At 40.5% G+C, this 15,469-nt stretch overlaps 1 protein-coding gene across 2 annotated transcripts in view; it reads right to left on the reverse strand.

Moving 5' to 3' along the window:
- LOC128839623 (cytochrome P450 1A5-like) overlaps positions 1-15,469 on the reverse strand; it is a 44,680-nt gene that overhangs the window by 15,947 nt on the left and 13,264 nt on the right. Inside the window, exons 1-2 of one of the 2 annotated variants that reach the window (XM_054032767.1) lie at positions 4,594-5,147; positions 429-551 (exon numbers count right to left, since the gene is read on the reverse strand). The gene's annotated coding sequence lies outside the window, so the exon portion shown is untranslated. Of the gene's footprint in view, positions 1-428; positions 552-4,593; positions 5,148-15,469 lie in introns of those variants that run through there. The other variant, XM_054032768.1, reaches the window with a different exon arrangement.

The following is a 15,469-nucleotide window of genomic DNA, read 5'->3' on the forward strand; positions in this document are numbered from 1 at the left end:
GGCCACAGTTCACTATCCCAGGCCAATGGGGGCTGTGGGAAGCGGCACGGGCCGAGGGATGTGCTGGCCGCCGCTTCCCGCATCCCTCATTGGCCTGGAGCAGCGACCCGCGGCCAGTGGGACCTGCGATCAGCTGAACCTGCAGATGCGGCAGGTAAACAAACCAGGATGCTTACCCTGGCAAGCTGCATGCCAAAGGTTGCCGATCCTTGGCTTAACAAATTTCAAAATCAGCCAGATGCCCATCTCTGGATTTAGGATCCTAACTTTAGGCTCCAGTTTTTATATTGGCCTAAATAATAATAAATAATAAAAAACTCTTAATATGGTGTAATATCTTTAAAAGCTACGATCATAATTATTATGGAAAATTATCAATGTAACAGTTTTTTACAATACAGACTGCAAACTTTTTACTAAATACTTACCAATGAGGAATCATGAAAGGCATCTAAGATGCATGTTGAACACTTCATAAATTAAAGCTTCAGTGTAGGGAACAGAAGACCTATCTTCAAATCCGGGCAGCCAGCTTGACCCAATTTTCTTATCTGCATGTGCAGAGACAAAAACGAATGTCAGTGAAAGATATCACACCATACTAAGAAATAGACTTTGATGAGTGTAACACTTTACAAGATGAAAACATGCATATTTCATATTTTCAAAGAGGCCTCAACCTGGCCTCTTGGACTGAATGGACAGAGCAACTAAGGATGAAAAAATGGAAATACATAAACCTGGCTGTAGAACTTACTAGTTGCAAAATAGTTATGACAGTAACAGCCCTAGTGCAGATGCAGTTATAGAAAGTGTTTTATACCCGTATAACTTATACGGGTATAAAGCTGAAGAAAAGTGCTCTGTGGCTCAAAAGCTTGTACCTTTCACCAACAGAAATTGGTCCAATAATATCTATCTATCTAGACACTTTTTAGACTCACTAAGCTTAGTAGCTTAGAGGCTGGTCTATGTGAAATGCACGTGATGTTTCCATTCCAGTTCCCAGTAGACTCCACATAACATGGGCATCACAGCTGGGATCAGAGAGGCTAAGCACTGAGGGCCTTGTTTCCTGAGTTGTGGAGTGACTCCTCTGAGCCAATGAGAGTTGAGGGCACTCCCGCCTAACAGGAGGTGCACAGCCCTGGTGATATGAACATGGGCCTCTACCTCTATTACTTGCTTTTTAGACAGTTGTCCAGGTCAACAGTAACCAAACGTTTTAAATACCCCTATCAGGTTAGGCTGAGGCCATTATAAAGGTTCTGTGAAGAAGTTTCTGGTGGCTGCTGCCTCAGCTACATTTTTGTTTCTAGTCCAGTAAAGGCTTTTCAATTCTAGCCATGTTGATCTGGCATGTTTCAGGGTAGCTAAATTATTTCATTGAAAACTAAATGAATTAAAACATCAGATTTAAAATACAGAGCAAACTGTAACAGAAAGTGTGTTTAAGAAAAGATCCCTGAGTAGTTTTCCCCCCTCATTGAGTGACTGAAAGTGCTGTGCTGCCTGTTTCTAAGACTGCCCAGCACTACCAAACTGGGGGGAGGATGGGTGGCTAAAATGAGCAACTTTTTGATATTTTTTTTTAACTATCTTGTCTATTGAAGCAATTTTGAACATTGTTACTGTAAACAGTTTGTCAGAACTTTTAAAAAGTATGTGAAACTAAAAACAAAAAATTCTAATTTTTTCAGAAAAATAATTGGCATTTTTTGACCAGCTGTAGTAATGAATAGACTTGGAGATGGCCTTCAGGATACAGGTGAATTTCACTCTGTGTGTCTATCACTGTGGTACATGAGTACTTGGAAGCAATGTGGTTGGATATATCTTGAATGAGAGATTTATTCTACTCTGATTTATCCAATTTTTACACTTGTGAAAATCCAGTGACTTCAGTGAACTCACACCTGATTTACAGTGGTGTGAGTGAATGATTTGTCATTTGGAAGTGGTTAATGTTTGATTTTAGAAGATTGTGCTTGCCTGAAATTTTTTGCTTATATTGATTTTAGATGAAAAACCTTTGCATATTTATGGTGGCAACTCAATGGTAGCATGGTTATTAAATCTATTTTCCCAATTATTATTAAATGGGAACTGAAATGCCTCCTTTATATTTTGCAACAGTTATAGTTCTGTACATTAGTAATGGCAAATACACTGAAAAATCAAGGAAAACTTTAAAACAAAGCTGCTCTTGAGTGTTCCGGAATGTAATGTACTGCCAGGATGACAGAAGAGGTCTGTAGCTTCTAGCATTTAGCAGTAAAATTGTTCTAATGTTGTGTTTACACAATTTCATATCTTACCTCTGTTATATTCTAAGTTCTCAAATTCCACTGAACAAAAATATTCTGAATCACCAAAGAAACAAAATTTAAAGACTGGCCTTCCTAGAAATATTCTGTTGCTGTGTTGCAGTCTGAAAGCGGGTGCTCATACAAAAAATAAGCACCATAGATTCTACTTAGTTGTAATACACATTCACTTGCATAGAGATCTTCTGTGTCTGTCCATTAATCAACATTCATAAGTTTATCTGAGCTGAGAAAATGAAATGAGCCTATGTAACAATTGGTGAAAGAAAATCAAAGATATAATGTAGCTGAGAAGGGATTTTCTGTTTTGATTTGGTTGCATGTACCAGGCTTGTGATACATTTTGTTAGTTTATGTGCTCTAGACTTGACTAGTTACAGCAAACAGCTTTGAAAGGTTGGACTACAAGCCTTGATGTTATTTTAAATGGGAATTTTATCTTCTGTAATAAACAGCCTTAATATATAACCGAAAAATACAGAGATTTAAATCTTACAAGATTGAGAACAACTGGAATTAAGTCATTTGGAATAATTACAGATTACTAGAAATGAGAGGGGAAAAATGGTCCCTGGACAGGACTGGCGTGAGGGAAGTCACCTTTGCCCCTTTCCTGCTCCTACAATGAGCAAAGGTCTGGCAGACCTGAATATACTAAGCCCACCTTTTTCCCTTTTGCATTGAAATTACTCTTTTTTTAAACTGTGTGGACAGTGATCTTTGAGGCTCTGATAGGGCCATGGAGGACACCCCCTTGTGGAAAGAAGAAATACAGTTACATTTGGCTGCATGAGTGGTCTGACTGGTAGTACAGTATGCTGTCTCATGGCAGAGCCTGGTCTGAGAGCCACATTAGGGCTTCTACTCAGGGTAACCAAGCAGAGTCATTGTTCTTTGCTTCTGAGGAAGGCTAAAGCTATTTATCTATGATGTTTTGAGTACTGCTACATAGAGGGTAGAGTCAGAGACTGTGGGATTCAATATTGAGTAAAATGGCTGCCCAGAATGAAGTTTTCTGTGAAAACCCAATGACTCAATTTGTAACTGCCAGTAATACTGATTGTCAGTTTAGGAATATGCTTGGGGTTGGGTTAGGGTCAGGGAAGGATAGCCCTGCTCACCTGCTGGAAACCTTGGGGCCACCCACCCACTGATGATGACCACCTCCACTAGAACGATATCATGCAAGACCTTTGCTTGCACAGAGCTAAGCACACTGTGCTCCCATGGCCCTCAAAGAGAGGCACTCAGCACTTTTTCTGAAGCAACTAACTAAGAGCATTGAGAAAAGAAAAGAAAAGAAAAGAAAAGGGAGTCAGATTCATTAGTATTTTTGTCATGTATCTTCTGTAGATTTCCATAATTTAGCTGTCACATAGCCTATTTACTTTAAAGATGAAAGACACAACAGAGTTGATGTAGTCTGCAGAACATTTATAAAATCTCAGTTTCCAATGAGGTTTAATTTGAGCTTAAGGGGGAACAAAGAAAAAAAACAGGTGTAGAATGGAACTGGATTAAGTATTAAATTGCTTAAATAATATTGAGGAATTCAGACACTTATTCAAACCTCTCTGAACCGTTTTTGGGCTGGAAATCAAGCTAGGAGTCTCACACGAACTGAAGGAACAGGCACAGTCACACTTTCACTAATAATGTCAATGGGAATTTTGCCATTGATGTCAATGGGATAAGGATCAGGCCATTGGAATAGGCCCTTGAGTGCTTCTGCTTTCCATATCAGCCAAATTGTAAATTAATGTCTCCTAGAAATACATTTAATTTTGCTTTAAGACAGTTATTGTCCTGTAACCTAATAAATGCCAATTGACTGTTAAATTAATTGAACTTTAATAAATTAATGTAATGGATTTAAAACTCCATTGTCATGACCATCTTGAAGCTACATAGAGCTCTTCCTCAGGTTTCTTACTTTTTAATCATACGTTTATTGACATTAGAGATGTTTAGGGTTTGTTTGCACTGCACTGGAATTTAGAAACAAAATATATAACTTTAAAAATTACAAGACATTCTAAACTGCACTTGCATTGAGGTAAAAACTAGTAAAACATTTTTTCTAAATGAAGGGATCGCTCGTCAAATGTATTTCAGTTTTGTAAACTATTCATGCAAGAGCTCTAAATCTAGAAATATACATTACTTAAGAAAATATGATTAATCCAACAGTACCACCAATAAGAAACAAGTTGTTATTAAAAAAGCAATTTAACTTTTAAAAGGTTATAAATACAAATATACATACTGTGATACAGAATCCTATCCATCAATTTTACCCAATCTGAACATTATTTTTCCTCAGAATTATTAAAGTGCAGTCTGTACTTTCTTTACAATCCATGCATTTCATTAAAAAAGTTACTCCTGAAGCTATTCTGCTTTTTTTTTCTTTTTTTTTGATGGTAGAATCTGTTTTGGAAAAAAAAAATCCTTTCAAAGATTTTGTTTATGGAGTGTAGTGATGATGATGGGTGGATGGGTATTTTGCAGCCAGTTCTGCGTGGAGCTCCTGCAGCAGTTTGAGGCTGGAATGAAGAACTTTCAGACACTCTTGTGCTTCCAAATTTCAGGGGAGGAGCGAGGAGGATGAGTTTGATGTTGGAGAAGCAAGCACTAAATTATAGATGATGGAGAATGTAATTCACACAGCCATGTGTAAAACATCAGCGTGTTTTCTGAAAAAAGCTTCAAAGAACATGTGAGGCTGCTGCTAAAACCTTTCCCCTCAAAGGAATCACTCTGACTATACAGCAAATGCATTACTCCACAGGAGAGTTTGGAATTTCAGCTTCTCTTTTTGTACTCTGCCTCCTATTCTCTCTTCTCCTCAGATTCTTATAGTGCTCTCATTACTGTAGATTAGAATCTGAGCAAATTCCAGTAGTGCATAAGGAATGTGACTACACCCCCCCACCCCCACTGCATCCCCCCCCCCCCCCCACCACCACCACACCTACCTCCTTGCTGTTTATTCTTTCACACATCCTCTTCCCAGGGACTTAAGTGTATGCTATGTTGTGTAGAGTTATTTTCACACCCTCTTTTCCTTCCTATCTCTTGCTCCTCACAAATCTGTGTTCTAAACATTTTCATGACAACTAGATGAGAACTGCAAATATCCCAGTGAATCCATAACATATGGATTTAGAAATAACATCATGCATTGCTAAATTGTCCTTTATTTGTTAGCCATTCCCTCTCTTATGCAAAGAGCACTAGAAAGGACAGGGAGGTATGGAGAGAAAGCATGAAAAAAATTAACCCATACTGAATATTACAAAGCATAGCAAAGTTTTAAATAAAGAGGCTTGCTCTTTTCATATAAAAAATGTGATACCTTTTCAATGAACCAACAAAACACTATATTATACAAGATTTGTAGTTAATACAATAAGCAAATTATGAATATTATTTATAGTTTGTACAGCAATAACACTTCATAGACAGACACTGTAATCCTTCTGTCCCTTCTATGCTCTCTCTCTTTTAGGCAGGTCCATAGGGTTATGTGAAAGTACATGTCTAGTGTAGTAACGTATCATGTCTGCATAGCTGAATATTTGTCCTGAATTCCTCTTGGTCTGCCAGGGTCACTGCATTGCCATGAAATTCTGCCCTCTGCTTTTGCGGTGTGATTTGGGGTATAAGGGTGCTATTCGAGGTAAGGTTACTTCACCTTCTTTCACTGGAGTGAATTGCCCTGGCTTTAGTGGAGCTACAATGATTAACAACAACTGAGGATCTGGCCCTTGTCCTTCCCTTCAAATACCAACATAACTCTTTCCCTCCCTACTTATCTGATACAGCCTCTTATCTTCCCCACAGCCTTTCTGCTCCACCAGTGAATGCCAGCCTCAATGCCCTGTTCATCCATTTCCACCACAAACATCTCTGTGCCTCCTATCATGAAGCCCCTGGCTCCTGGAATAAACTCTTTTCTCTCATCTGCCAAGCTACTTCCTTCTCTTTTAAATCCTCAGTGAAGAAAAAAGACCTACTTATTTTGTAATGTCTACAATAAATGGCTTAATTATATATGCTCTTTCATGTATTTATTTTCCTTATTTTATATACAGTATGTTGACAAATTGGAGAGGGCTCAAAGAAGAGCCACTAGAATGATTAATGAATTGGAAAACATGCCTTTATAGTGACAGACTCAAAGAGCTCAATCTATGTAGCTAAACAAAGAGAAGGTTCAGGGGTGATTTGATCACAGCCCAGAAGCACTACACAGGGAATAAAATAATTAATAATGGGCTTCTCCGTCTAATAGACAAAGGTATAACAAGGGCAATGGGTGGAAGTTTAAGCTAACCAATTTCAGACTGGAAACAAAGTGTAGATTTTTAACAGTGAGGGTAATTAATCATTGGAACGATTTACCAAGGGGCATAGTGGAGTCTCCATTGCTGGCAATTTTAAAATCAAGATTGGATGTTTATATAAAAGATCTGCTCTGGTTCAAACAGGAATTAATTCAGGAATAGCCTATGTTCTGTGTTATGCAGGAGGTCAGACTAGATGATGAGAGTGGTCCTTCTGGCCTTATCTATAAATCTATATGAAATAGCAACAACTAACAGAACCACCAAGCTGCACACACAGCTATTCCGATACCCACAGTGAACAGAATCTGTCTCTCCTCTTTCTGTGTTAGCAAAGTGGGGAACCCCAGTATAAATGGGCCACTAGCTGCCAATACTATTTCAGCCTTGTATCATCTAACTCTGCTGGCAATAATCTATGACAAAATGCTCACAACACTTATTTTGCCTTGATTTAGTGAGAGCCTCACTCTATTCAATTTGTCTGCAAGCAAGTGGTCAGAATGTAGGTTAACACATTTCTGTCATGTAGTGGGGCGGCTACCCCACTCCCTGAGATTATGGGCTGCGGCAGGCCAGTGGGCCTGTGCAGATGCACAGCCAATCAGAGAAGGGCTTACTGGGAGCCAATCAGGGCCCAGGTTGGAGACAGCCAATCAGGGCCAGGCTCAGCCCTATAAAAGGCTGCACAGGGAGAGAGCAGTCAGTCTGTCTTAGGCCTTCAAGAGGGGAAGGTCTATCTCCAAACTGGGAGACTAGCACTGTGGACAGAGCAGTGCTGGCCAGGCTCAGGGAGCAGAAGGAAGCTCTAGCCTGAGGCCTGCCAGGCTGCAGGCCCTGAGTGGAAGGGCCTAGCGGGTGCAAGGGGCCGTAGGGGAAGTGGCCCAGGGAAGCGGACAGATGAGGGGAGAGTAGGAGGACAGCGAGGTTGCCGCCAGAGGGTCACTGGGTTGGGACCCAGAGTAGAGGGCAGGCCTGGGTCCCCCCTACCCCCTTGCAGTACATCTAGCTATTGGCTGTAGGGAGTGGCCAATACAGACCACGCCAGATCCCTGACGGGAGGGATTAGACTTTGGGGTGTGTGGTTGACTACGGTGGCTGGACAAGGAGACTGCTGATTGACACCCCACCCCCCGGAAGGGGGTGAGGAAAGATGGAGGGGGCACTGCCAGAGGGCAGTGGTCCTGAAGAGGACGCTGCGAGTTGGTGAGCGACAAGGGCAAGATGACGGTCAGTACACCACTAGGAGGGGGCGCTCCACTGGACTGAGCTAATTCCCAGAACAACCAGTAGGAGGTGCTATGGTGGTGAGTCCCAACCCCGTTACATGTCACAACCCATGAATCTCAAATCCAGGCCTGCAAGATTCATGGGAGCTGCCATGCTTCAATCCTCTCTGTGGCAGCCTGCTGGCAACAGCTTACCTGAGACCCATGAAGACCAGCCCCAGTGTGAGGCTCCACCCCTGATGTCCAATTGGCCAACTTCCCAGAGCAGTTGATTGGCCTGACTTAAGCCAGCAGTAGGAATAAAAAGCTGTCTGAACAACTGGGCTCCACCCTCTTTTGGACTGTGTGCTTCCTGTCACCTGCTCCTGCTTCTCCAGCTTGCTCTCCTAGCATTCAGATCTGGCCTGACTCCTGGTGGTGGAATTATGGTTCCTGACCTCTGAATCATCTCCTGCTTCTGACCTCCCAGTATCCCAACCCAGCTGAATCTTGACTCCAGTCTCATGACTGTGGACTCTGGCTCTGATTATTAGGTCTGGCTGCCCACAACCCAGCTGTGACAACTTCCTGTTTTAGTTTTGTTTCCCCAATTAATAGTACATTAGACAAAACACTTATGTTAATGAGTTTTTGAACTCATGTACAATGTTCTAACATACATTGTACACACAGATATATGTCCTGAGCATGGCAAGAGATCTTATGCAGACATATAGGTCCTTTGTAGTATTCCACACATACATAAAACATGAGACAAATTTACTGAGCCAAGAAATACAGGAGTCAGGAGTATGGCCTAACTTGTTGAGGTTAATTAATCAGGTAATTATTAATAATACAAATCAGCCTGAACCAAATGTTCTAATCTGAGCAACACTGAACTTTAAATCAGAATTCAAATCGGTAACAAACCCCAATCTGAATTTTGTGATTAGGGTTTACCTCTGCAATATCTCAAATGGGAACCCAGAATCCAAACACTGCCAAATTTTGAGATTATTCAAAATCTGTACCTGAACCTGGATAAAGTGTTGTGGCTTTGCCTCATTTCAAATGATTATTGTTTGATTGTTAGGAGTTATGAGAGACAAGGTTATATCCATATTTAGAAAGACTGTGGTGCCCTCTGATGTTTGCTTTTTGAAACTACCCAGAGAGATTTATTTAATGTATGTTTGCTCAATTTAGAAACTATGCCCAGTCACCAATGTCTCTGAGCACATATGGAGATATCCCATCTCCTAGAACTGGAAGGGACCTTGAAAGGTCATCAAGTCCAGCCCCCTGCCTTCACTAGCAGGACCAAGTACTGATTTTGCCCCAAATTCCCAAGTGGCCCCCTCAAGGATTGAACTCACAACCCTGGGTTTAGCAGGCCAATGCTCAAACCACTGAGCTATCCCTCCCCCCATTCAGTTAAACACAATACTTTTTATTTTTTTCAACAAGCAGTCATTCTGACAACAAGACTCTGACATTTAAATCTGGGAACTGTTAGCTGGGATTCCTAATCTGATTTCAGTTGTTGTAGTTGCTCATGGAGAGAAAAAGGGCCTCCCAAATTCACTTCTGCCTCAGTCAGAGCAGAGGTGAACCCTGACCTCAAATTACAGGAGGTGATGATCTGACCATGACATTTGTAATTTTCACCCCCATAGTCACCAAATCTTATCCAAAAGCAACCCCCAGGGTGTGCCCATCTGAATGCATAAAGCCAGAAATCATCTTTGGAATGACATGGTGGTCACTATTATGATCTAATCCTGATTCTATCCTCACATTTGTGGTGCTGTTGTAGTCATATTGGTCCCACCATATTACGAAGACAAGTTGCATGATCTTTTATTTTACCAACTTCTGTTGATGAAAGAGAAAAGCTTTCAAACTACACAGAGCTCTTTTTCAGGTCTGGGAAAGTTATTCCATGTCACAGCTAAATACAATTGTTTAACACAAGTAGTTGGGAGACAGACCTGTCCTCGCTTACAGACAACCCCCCAACCTGAAGCAAATACTCACCAGCAACCACACATCACTGAACAAAAACACTGACCCAGGAACCTATCCTTGCAAAAAAGCCCTATGCCAATTCTGTTCACATATCTATTCAAGTGACATCATCATAGGACCTAATCACATCAGCCATACCATCAGGGGCTCGTTCACCTGCACATCTACCAATGTGATATATGTCATCATGTGCCAGCAATGCCCCTCTGCCATGTACATTGGCCAAACCAGACAGTCTCTACGCAAAAGAATTAATGGACACAAAGCTGACATCAGGAATCATAATACTCAAAAACCAGTGGGAAAACACTTTAACCTGTCTAGTCATTCAATGACAGACTTGCGGGTGGCTATTTTACAACAGAAAAGAGAGAGTCTGAAAACAGACTTCAAAACTGAGCTCACTGTGATCAACACTGCATGTAAAGTTGAAATAGAAGCTTTTGATGACATTGATTATAGGGAAAGAAATTCCATATGTTCTCAGAATGCGCCATAGGCTGGTCCTGTGAATGCTATCAAAAGCCTTCTCAAAATCTATGGAATTTATGTAGAGTTGCCATTGCCATTCTAAGCACTTCTCTATTAAGTTTCGTAGAGTGAAGATGTGGTCTGTGCATCCACACCTTTCCAAAAACCAGCCTGCTCTTTTCTGAGAAGTTTATCAATTGCCTCTGATATAAGCTGGACTATGATCTTAAACAATACTTTGCTTGGCAATAATAAAAATGTGATACCATGCTAGTTATTGCAATCGCTGAGACTTCCTTTCTTTGGTATCTTCACTATGACCCCATTGGTCCACTCATCTGGCACTTTTTCTGTTTCCCAGATTGATGTAAATAGAGGGGCCAGGATAGAAGCTGCTAATTTATGATTACTTTGAACAATTCTGCATTCAAGTTATCCTTGCCAGGAGCTTTCCCATTTTTTAAGGATTTAATAGTTTGAATGATCTCTTCCTTAGTTGGAGTGTCTGTGTTGTTATGAAGATCTTCTTCTGCCTCCTGGATGTTTGCTTCTCTTTATGTGGCTTCCTGTTCAGCAATTCTTTGAAATGCTCTGTCCAGCGCATTTCTTGTTCTTTTTCGGTTGTTAGTAGATGTCCTTGTTTGTTCCTGAGGAGAGTGTGTGTTTGGTGTCTGCCGTTTACCACTGATAAGCTGCGTCATTTTGTAGATAGTTCCTTGTTCACCATGAGCAGCTGCATCCTCTGCTTGTGTTGCCAGATTATCAATATAATGCCATTTGTCCACTCTCACAAGGCGTTTGACCTCCCAGTGTGTCTTGCTATATTGCTCATGGTATTTGTCCTTTAGCTTCTGGGATTTTGTGTCTATAACCTTTTTCTTCAGGGCTCGTCTGGTTTCTATGGCGTTCCATGTGCTGGGTGTAATCCACTCCTTCAGTCTCTTCTGCTTGTAGCCTAGACAGGCTTCACTGCTCTGATTATAAATTGCTGTTACTTTCTCCCACTTCTTGTTGATCTCCTCATCTGCATTCCCCTCCTGTTCATCAGGGTCTGCAAGTGCTTGAAACCTGATCTTTAACTGCAGACTGAAGGCTTTCTGTATTTTAGGGGACTTTAGCTTGTCAATGTCATAATATCTATGTCCCTTTTTTGGTGGACCCACATATCTCAGTTTTAGTTTGATGGAGCCTGTCACAAGGTGGTGGTTGCTGCCAACATCTGCACCCCTTCTCACTTTTTCACTTCTGTCAGTGAGAGTCACCATTTGCCATTGATCATGATATGGTCAATCTGGTTCTTATCTCTGCCAATTGGAGAACACCATGTCAGCTTGTGAATTTCACTATGTTCAAATAGGGTTCCGCCAATGACTAGGTCATTCATATTACAGAAATCAGCAAGCCTTTCTCCGTTTTCATTCATGGTGTCACATCCATGTCTTCCCATTGCTCTGTCATTGTTTGGGTTGTCCTTACCGACCTTGGCATTCAGGTCTCCCATGACGATAATTAGGTCGTGGTGTGGTACTCTCTCTAACTCTGCCTGTAGTGCAAGGTAGAATTTGTGCTTTACTTCTTCATCACTGTCATTTGTCGGAGCATAGCATTGAATAAGGGTGATATGTTTCCCTTTCAGTCTGGCTCTCAGAGACAGTTGAGACAGTTGAGAATAGTCAGAAGTAAGGGGCTCCTTAGAATCCAAAGGCCTGGTTCAGAGCCCACCAAAGTCAATGTAAAGGCCACAAGGGCCTAAATTTCCTCCCATACTAGTTCCATTGAAGTCTGTGGCATTTCATTAGCATAAAGTAGTGTAAGTGAGAGAAGACTCAAGCCTTAATGTTATTCACAACCTAATAACAAAAAGAGCAATAATCTGTCTCAGGCCAGTGAGTTTTTGGCTTCCTCACTCGTAGCTCAGTCCATTGACATCACTTTCATGAAACCAAAATTCTGTGAGTGCAGCAGGAAACGTGAGAATTGCATTCAGTTCAGTTAGCAGTACAGGTCTGTCGCATCTTACGCTGGGGTTACGTTCCACAGTCAGCGCGTAAAGCGAAAATCATGTATAGTCAAAATTACATTGAGTGTAACGGCAGGTGGAATCGTCCGCACTACAGGTACAGTATTAAAATTGTTATTTGTCTCTTTCTTTTGTTTTTGCCGACCGTGTAAAGCTGAAATCGCGCATGTTAAATGTGCATAAGATGCGACAGACCTGTATTAATTCCCACCAACTCATATCGCTATTGGAAGGAAACCAGCAGTCCAGATACTACGCAAACCAAAGATATACTACAAGAATTTGAATCCCTTTATGTTAATTTATACACATCCTCCCTAATAAGAGAGAGTCCTATGAAGGTAAAGTCTCTGAGACCGAAAAGCAGCTGGTGCAGGATGGGGTAGAATAAGTGCCCAAGAACAGAAATGGGGGGTTCCACTCTCATGCTCCAGCCACTTCATCAGGACAGAGCTGCTCTTGTGTTTTTTTTTTTTTTAATTATTATTTCTCTCTTCTGAACAGTTTCTTTGCATCTTTTTTCTCTTGGCAGCATCAAGAGATTTTGGAAGGTGATCCTGCAGTGAAACCTAGGTCTGGTCTATACTACCCGCCTGAATCGGCGGGTAGAAATCGACCTCTCGGGGATCCAAAGAAGGTACTGTGGAAAAGCCAACTTTATGACAAGTTATCCCCCTTGTCTAACTGGGATCAAGAAATTAAAGGAGAACCTAGAATTCAGCCTTGTCCTGCTTTATATCAAAAACCTGGTTGGCTGAAATAACTCATAGGTGTGGAGACAGGGGTGATGTATCAGTTGTGATGTCAGATCTCACTTTTGTGGCATGTCTCATTTGCAGTACAGAACTGAAAAAAGGAGGTATTGGTTAATTTTTAGTTGATGAAGACACTGATACTAGTCATGAGCCAATTTTCTCCCTCTCTCTGCATGCACTTAGAGAGACATCCAAGCAATACCAGAACCCTATTTAATAGCACACCTCCTGCAATGATCTGCCTTAATTGTATGTACACAGCACATTAATTGTTTCTAAAACAGGAATGGATATTCTATCAGACAGACAATCTTCTAAGCTTCTTGAGTAAATCATAGGTTACATATTAAAATGAATAAAAATTATTTCTTATTTTGTTTGTTTTGTTTCAAAGTGGGAAAAGCATCTGTCCACATTAGAGGTTGGTAATGTTTTGTTTGCCACCAGGAGGTGCAATTGATCTTTCCAATGAACCTATGTGGTCTTTCTTGGCTTGGCACAGTTTCTTTTCAGTGTCAATAATGCTTTTTACTTTGATAAATGTTTTCTTCTGTGTTTGTGGTACTTCTTTCATGGCATTTGATGGTGGTGGAGGATGGATACGAAACTTTCACATCCTTTGACTTTTGTGTTTGCTAAACTGTACTCCCTCTTTGAGTTGTTCATCTCTTTCTTCCTTCTTGTCCTCTCACAGTTCCATCTTCAGTTTCTCAGCTTGCACTCAGACCTCAGAGCCCAGGTAGTTTTCCAAATCTGGACAATCACCTTTGCTGTTGTTCAAGCCACAGTAGAGACAGACAGAAATTTCACCTGCAGTGAGGAACCCCCAAAATCACTGTCTTCCTGGCAGTGAGATTTATTAGCCTGTAAAAATTGCCTGAAGGAAAATGTAGAAGCCCCATCATTTATGATATTTAAAACTAGTGTATACAAAACCCTAGTCAATGTACAATGGGGAGCAATCCTACATTAGAACGGAGACAGACTAGATGCCTAAATGAACTTTTCCATCTCTAGATTCTATTGAACTAATTAGTGAAAATCTACCTGATTCTTTCCTGCCTTGTCCTTTGTGTATTATTTAATAACTTTACAATCTAGATATAAATCACTGTCATTCTGAAATGGTAGGGTTTAATGTCTACTATGTATTCACTTTGAACAGGTGTAAATTACCACACAAGGTGCACGGCTGTGGAGAATTTTGGTCTGATTTAATCAGAAGAAGTGGTATTTACATGTTTTAAGAGCCTGTGTGTGAAATCTGCCATATCTGCATTCAGTTGTACTTCCATACTTTTTTTTTTTTTTTTGGAGGAGCATGGCAGGTAAATTTGCCTCCTGTGCTGCGTTCTGCAGGACATTCCTGATTTTTCTGAGGCTATCCTGCATCCTGCAAATACAAAGCTGCCAAGATATTGAAAACATCCCCAAATATCTTTGCAGCTAAAACATTATGATCTGACAAATGGAAGGCAACATTTAAAAGATGGCAGTCTGTCTAGAGTTCTTTCCATTCTCTTTTATCTGGGCCTGAGGTAAATGCATTGTCACTAGTAATGGATTCTTTTTCTATATTTTCCGTTTTTGTTGCACTTTTGATATTTCTTCTCCAGGTTCCCCCATATTGATTTTCAAGGGCACCTGTACTATTACATTTCCCTTCCACTGATCAGCTGTTGAGATTTTCCCTCAATTATTTCCTTTTTACTTCTTTGATCTATGGTAATTCAGGGGGAAACACTTTTTTTCTTTTTCTTTTTAATAGAGACTATTGATTAGCCAACATATTCTTCACAGGACTATGTTTACAGTTTCTGTTTTAATTTATGCTGTCAGATAAGGAAAATAATTTCAGTAACAAACAAACAAAAAACATACTTTGTTGTTTTAAATTTTCTCTGTCCACAAAAACTTTTCTACTTTCCTTCAACAGCCCAAGATAAAATCCTCCAATATGTGTATTCTCCAAAAAAGTACTTAAAATGGGGCTCAGTCAGTTCTTCTTTTTCTCATGTTCTTATGCTTAAAGTGGGAAAATGATTTTTTTAGAGTCTAGATTTTTAAAAACAATTTAGTGTTCCTGAAAAATGTCACCTGTGTGATGGATCAGTTGAGATTTGAACTAGTAACTGCTTGAAGACATAGCATGACACTTTCTGCTGTAAGTCTGAAAGAAGTCTGAAGTTGAGTGAGAAGGAACAGTGCAAATTTCATTCTCAATTATCAGTGATCCAGAAGCAATCCCTTTTTTTGCTGAGAGAGTATTTTTAGACAGTTTCATTCAGAAACATTGTGTGAATTACTG

This window comes from Malaclemys terrapin, chromosome 6 (assembly GCF_027887155.1).
Source record: "Malaclemys terrapin pileata isolate rMalTer1 chromosome 6, rMalTer1.hap1, whole genome shotgun sequence".
Classification (NCBI taxonomy): Eukaryota; Metazoa; Chordata; order Testudines; family Emydidae; genus Malaclemys; species Malaclemys terrapin.